Source organism: Pteropus vampyrus, unplaced genomic scaffold (genome assembly GCF_000151845.1).
Source record: "Pteropus vampyrus isolate Shadow unplaced genomic scaffold, Pvam_2.0 Scaffold4, whole genome shotgun sequence".
Lineage (NCBI taxonomy): Eukaryota > Metazoa > Chordata > Mammalia > Chiroptera > Pteropodidae > Pteropus > Pteropus vampyrus.
Genome location: NW_011888785.1, coordinates 17,846,528 through 17,853,562, shown reverse-complemented (window position 1 = coordinate 17,853,562; position 7,035 = coordinate 17,846,528).

The window sequence follows — 7,035 nt, the reverse complement described above, 5'->3', positions numbered from 1 at the left end:
TAATTATGATAAATCCATATAAAGGCATATCTAGCAGTTATTTTTTAAAAAGAATGAGATGTACTATATGTATTTACATAGAAAAGTCTCCAAGACTAGTGCTATTTGGAAGAAATTAAAGTTTTGAGCAGGATGTCTAATATGCTACTCTTGTGTAAGAAGAGATATATAAAAATACAGTCTTATTTTCTTATGTAATCATAAAGAAAGGCAAGAATAATACATAAGAAACTGGCTAGATGAAAAAAAAAGAAAGTATTTGAGTGAATAGTCTGCTTTTGCATTTTGAACTACATAATGCATATCCTATTCAAAAGTTCTATTAAAAAGACTAAGCTAAATTTCGAAGGGACAGTTTTGCTTTAAATTTAGAACTACCTACTAGATAGCACATTACTAACAACTACAACATAACAGAAAATGTCAGCTCATTTAGAACACCTATCCATGGGGAAAAGAAAATAGAATTATCTTTAACTCTGCCAATTCTTTTTATGTTCTTCACTATAATATTCAGATAAATTTTTAAGGTAAACGTTTCAAAGCCATTCCCCATGTGTTAATAGTAATATCTGTAAAATACTATGTAAAGATCTTATTTTTATAAAACCACATTGATGATACCCCATAGTATTGTGTTTGTTTTGGGCTTCCATGTACAGGTAGGTATTCCCTGCTTTTTGAAAGTTCACTTTATGTCATTTCACTTTTCTGAAAGACCTACATTATTATCTGTTTCCACTAACTAAAAGGAATCTGAAGAGAATTTTCACTTTGTGAAAAAAGGCGAAAAGCGAAAATAGTGTTCAATGTTTGTTTTGCAGTGAGCCATTATTAGAGGCAGCGCGTGAGCAGCAAGAATGGTGCTGCCAAGCTCCTCCTCTGGGAACTACACTCAGCATCAAGCCGCCATAGCTTTGAACTGTGCGAGTGTCTGTGCTTTACCCCAATTTATTTGGTGCATCTATTAACAAGATGTGTCTTAAGGTAATTTCTTCTTTGCTTCATGCCATTTTGGTTTATGAAAGTTTTCATGGCAGGAAAAGCCTGTATTTGTTTCTGAAATGTTTCTCTGAATGATGTAGGAAATGTATTTCAGGTGTACGGTTATAGCTGGAAACATACACTACAATTCTGTTTTAAAATTCCAGATAAAACAGCTTTAATATTGATGATGATATGTGCAAATTTTTACCTTAAAATGAGAGAACACATCTATTGTCAAATAACTTTTCTGGTATTGTAGCACTCTATAAAAAATAATTTATCAATTTTCATTATTAGAATAGTTCGTGACACACAATTTGAGAATTGTTTTGAAGATTGATCAGTATTTTTCAGTCACTGTATAGCAAAACTCCCAAAATGAGTACAGTTGACCCTTGAACAGTGGGTTTGAACTGCATGGGTACACATAATGTGAATTCAATAAATATACAGTCAGCCCTCCATATCTCTGGTTTTGCATCTGCAGATTCAACTAACAGCGGATTAAAAACATTATTTTTCAATTTAAATGGCATGTTGACTATGCAGTGTTCTACATCATTCTATATAAGGGACTTGAGCATCCATGGCTTTTGGCAGAGGTGGGGAGGGGTCCTGAAACCAATCCCCTGCAGATGAGGATGACTTAGGGAGTCAAAGTTATATGTGAATTTCTTAGTGTTAGAGGGCTGGTTCCCCAACACCTGCATTATTCAAAGGTCAACTATATATTGTTTTAAATATATTTACTACATTTGTTTCTTTAAATTTCAGAAATCTTTTCTTATTTTCCAACACTAGATTCTGACCAAGATATGCAACTAGTTAGGTGCCATAGTGTCTAATGTATATTTTTAGGAATTTTTACTCAGCTGGCAAAAGCAATATTTCCCCAATGGTATTTGATATTTTAACTTTTATTACTAAAAAAAATTTCTAAATAGCCTGCTAAATATCATCAAGTTTGGTAAAATAACTCTAAAGCACATGTTATTTCAGTTGGGACAGCTGAAATTCAAAATTCTTGATACTTAGCTTTTCAAAGTTTTATTCATCGTGATGACTTCATATTGTTATCAGTTTAGCACTCCACAATTAGACAAGTTTTGTCATTAATCATAGGCTGCTAAGAATCTTCCTGATAGTTTTGAAGTTTTATAAACACTTGTTATATTAATTTTTTTTATTACTTTTACCCTGATCACATAGCCAGTAAAGAGACTATTCTAGAACTAGATGAATCGCTATCTTTTTCAAGGTTTTATTATTCTCTAGTGTTTGTATCACATGTAATATATAATATGGAGGTAAATTTAGTTGTTAATATAATCTAGACTTCATGTAACTGGATGACAGAAACTACAATGAATTGCAATAAAAGCTGCCCTTCACACAATGAGAGACTTTTTCTTATAACAGCTCAGGAGCTACATTAGACATAGAACTGTCTGATCTGTGGATGAAAGGATTGTACACTGTTAATCTATATATTGAACTATAAAACATTTAATATAAATAAATCTTGTCTCCCTCCGCAATGACTCTCTCTGTATCTACAAATGCCACCAGTTCATGAGCCCCAATAGTGAGACCATAGTTCCAATATCAGGTCTCTGAGTATGATTAGGAAATCTATTATACTTGATGTTCGGTTACGTCTTATAAGCAACTGAATTTACTGCAAGTGAAGTAATTGCTAAAAGCACTTGTATAACTCCCTACAACTTTTCCAAGAAATTGTCCAACACATTCAAACCATTTATAAATTTATTAGCTATACAAATATTTCTTGAACACATAAAAGATAATAGCAGAACAAAAGTAACTCATCACTAAAGTTTGAGTAAAACAAAAAAATAACTGACAAACTACATCTGAGATTTCACTTTGAGTAAACTTCTTATACAGCAAAATTTAGGTCTTTTCTCAGAGTATGTTTCAACTATATTTTGCCACATCACTAATCCCATCATGTTTTTATATGTATATAGCTGTAGTTTTTTTTAGTGCTTTAAAGTATACAATTGAGTGAATGTACTACATTATTGTTTTTGAAAGCCATTTGTTTTTTCAAGTAAACAAAGCTGCTAACATTCTTTTCCATATGTCCTAGTATATATGAGTGATTTTTCTCTGTGGGAAATTGTAATTGTTACATATACAGATATTCAAATTTACTAGCTTATTGTTTTTCAGTACTACTATCAGCAGTTTGAGTTTGCATTACACTATATTACCAAAACACTTGGTATTTTCAGACTTTAATTTTTGCTTAACTAGAGGTCTAATAAGTCGACAAGCCTTTTATATGCTAAAAAAGGTTAAATTTAAATTTAAATGGCAGTATTTAGTACTGTACAAATTCATGGGTATTGTCAGAATAATGTATTTAAAAAGTGAATTTTCCAAATGAAATAGATGAAACTTTTTTAAAAAAGTTTTTACTATTATGCACATTCCTCTTACTGTGACACAATTCAATGATACTCTTAGGGATGACTGGGACTTATCAGGCATTTTATTTTTGTTCTATGTGGTGTTAGGTTTCTCATTTCTGTCATTGCACTTGACTCTAATAGTGCCAGTACCTTCTTAGTGATGGTTTACAATTGGTAGTGAACTGGGAATAGAGATAGTCAATCTTGTTCGTTACTTTAAAATATGGATGGAGGTATTTGGCTCTGAGTTATAGGCCCCTTCCTTCTAATAAAGGTTTTGGCTTTTTGCTCATTGGTTTGTGTGTTATTTTTAGTTACCTAAAGGTATGTTTCCCATTGTATTTCAGAATCTGACATTTATTTCCTAGAGATATGAAGTTAGTGATTCAACTCTGAATAAGTGCTTTAAAAATTTATGCATTTAAAAAATGTCTTCAGGTCTGATAAAACTATTATAATATTTCCCTTTTTCTAAAAAAGCCAAAAATTTTACTTACTTTTATATTCTTGCTAAGATAAGAGCAGGTTTTATTTTTGCATGTATAATATACCTGTTTTTATTGTTCTGAAAAACAAGAGTAAGTCCTTAATCAAAATAATTCTTTCTACCTCACACATAAAAGACAAATTATTTAAGGGTGAACTATGATAGCAAAAAATTGGCTTAGGCTCCAAATGTGAATTTTTATTCTCATGCCACAGAGCCTTACCAACCTAGCAAAGCTCTACAAACTGTACTGACAAAAGAAGTGAACATCTACTTAGTAACTGCTCTGATAGCCAGGTAAGGTACATTAGTACTCAGTTGTTCCCAAATTCATCATTAAATGAGTATATGTAAGCATGTTTCAGAATCCTCAAAGAACTCTGCTCAGGGAATAGATTAAACATAAGTTGATTTATTAATCAATGCATCTATTCCAAATATCAAAAGGTAGTTATCTACCACGGTGCCTACTTCATTTGTGAATTTTCTATAAAAATTTTTGAGTTCTACACAGATTTGTCCAACTTTAATTTCCAGGCCCACTTCTTATTATAGATATTAAAAATAATTAAATAATTATGATTACTTATTTATAAAAATAAATAATTACCTAAACTTACTTTACAGTAAGAAATGTAAATAAAAATAAGTTATGCATTGTAAAACAATATGCTGCATCATATCCTTAGTTATGTCAATCAAAGTATAAATGCTTTGATTTCCCTCAAGAATCTGAACAAAAACTTCATAAAAAATTGTAAAACATGGAAACTAAATACAGCTTTCCTTATTCACATGTTTTACTTAAGTATAATGGCTAATTTATGATTCCTTTGAAATTAAAGTTAAAATTCAAAAATATTATTAATATAATATGCATATTATTAATAATTTCTTTTCCCAATATCTTTTAAAAATATTTTGGGGGAAATGAAAATTCCTATTTACAAAAGTGGTAAATTCTGAGAGGATTTTTCAATTTGGATGAATCTTTTATAGAAGAGTTTTATACAAGCATTTCTTTCTCTGCTTCCACAAGGAGGTAACATTTCCAGAAATATGGAATTCAAAATTGGAAAATAAACTCTTAAGAACAAAGTGATTCCTTTACTTATATTCTGAGTTTGAAAGGTAAAAGCTCTGTTTTAGCTCAGAAAGATTATTTTCTTATACATTTCTAGGGAATATTATTGTAATTTGAACAGAGATTCTGAAAATAGAGGCAATAAAACTTTCTGCTGGCATGCTGTGAAATTCTCACCACAAGGTTTTAAATTGAACTTGTTCAACAGGCAGAGAAACCTGCCTTTCTCTCTTTGAAGACTTAAGAGGATTTGTTCATTATAAGAACTTTCTAACAGCCTTCTCTGAAAGGGGCACATTGAGTGTGCCTGTGATTACCACTCCTGTCATCAGAACATGCCAAAGAAGCAAAATATGTGCATCTGACGACGAGAGTAAGCACAAGCTAAACTAACTGCCTGGAAAAAATATCTAAAAGTTCATTTGATTTTTACGTTTTGTAACCTAAAAGTCCAAAAGAACCAGTGCTTAGCACATCAATATAGGACAACAAATCTGCAGTCTCTTTGAAACAAGACTTGCTTAAACTTTGAGCCTAAATTGAGTGGGAAGGCAACAGAAAAGTAAGGACATATTTCCTTCTCTCAAGTTTTCAATAACAATGAATTCCTTTTAGCTCTTCAATAAAAGTGAGTTATTTTAACAGGAAATATACATTTTAAAATTCTAATCAGATTTTCAAATCATAATAATCCTTTTATATACTTGGTAACTACTCTGCTAAAGTTCTGTTTCAACTTGTGGACTTTCAGATGTGAGGGTAACTGAATGGAAAAGATCAATTAGCTCACACTGAGAATGTTCCATGAATCTATTTGTTATAAACTAAATGCTGTCTCTTTAAAATTCATATGTTGAAATCTAACTCCTATTGAGATGCTATTTGTAAGTGACCTTATAAGAAGAGGCCAGAGAGTGAGCTCCATCTCTTTCTGCCACATGAGAACACACAAGGAGAGCTGGGCAGTCTGCAGCTATGAAGAGGGTCCTCAACCAGAACTTGACCACACTGACAACCTGATCCTCAAGTTCCAGTGTCCAGAACTTTGAGAAGTAATTTCTCTTTAGAGGACCCCAGTCCTTCATTATAGGACTAAAGCCAAAACTGACTATGACATCATTTGAGCTAACCTAGGAACTACTTGCTTGGACTCTACAATGTGAAAAGATGGTGTGAATAAGTGAAGGAAGAAAGGTATGTTGAAGAATTTTGACAAATAACATGATTAGAAAGAACAATCTATTTGGGTGGTGAACACACAATGTAATATATATATGATATATTATTGAATTGTACAGTTGAAACCTATATAATTATATTAACCAATATCACCCCAATAAATCTTTAAAAAATACAATCTAAATGTGAGGTGCCTCTAGAAAGGGGTGAAAAGTGGCATTACAATGGGATGCTTTGATCACTCCAGAATATAAAATTAACTCTCAGGAAAGTGTTTTGAATAAAATGATCATAAAAATGGAAGATTCTTGGATCCCACCTAGAGGCAGCTTGGTTCAGTCTCCAAAGGAGTAAGGCACATAGAGCTTTGACCCAACCTTCACAAGGAATGATATCAGACCATTCTGCAGTTTAGCCTGCTTCACCCCATGCCTCAGAGACCAAAACATGAAGGTGGTCCAGGTTTCTAGGACTTGTGTGTATGTTTTAGGAGTAAGTGTCAAATAAATAAAATCAGATGTTGCCTTTAAATTATATTGCATAAATATGAGGAAATTAATAAGAACAGATATAAACTTTAAAAGGAATAAGTTGAATTATTTCAAATAACATTCCACAATGATATAACAATATGGTGGAGGGGTATATGTGTGTGGCAATTTTAAAAGCTATTTCTAACATCTTCAGATTTCAAGTAGGTGCTATATGCTCATGATAATCTTACAAGAAAACCAGGATTTCTAGTCTGCTTATTATCTATACCTAAGTAGCCAAGTATGGTAAAAACTTCAACTTCATTTTCTTCCATATCACTTTTGATACAAAGTCCCTGCTAGGAGACAGGCTCATATATTTTCTAT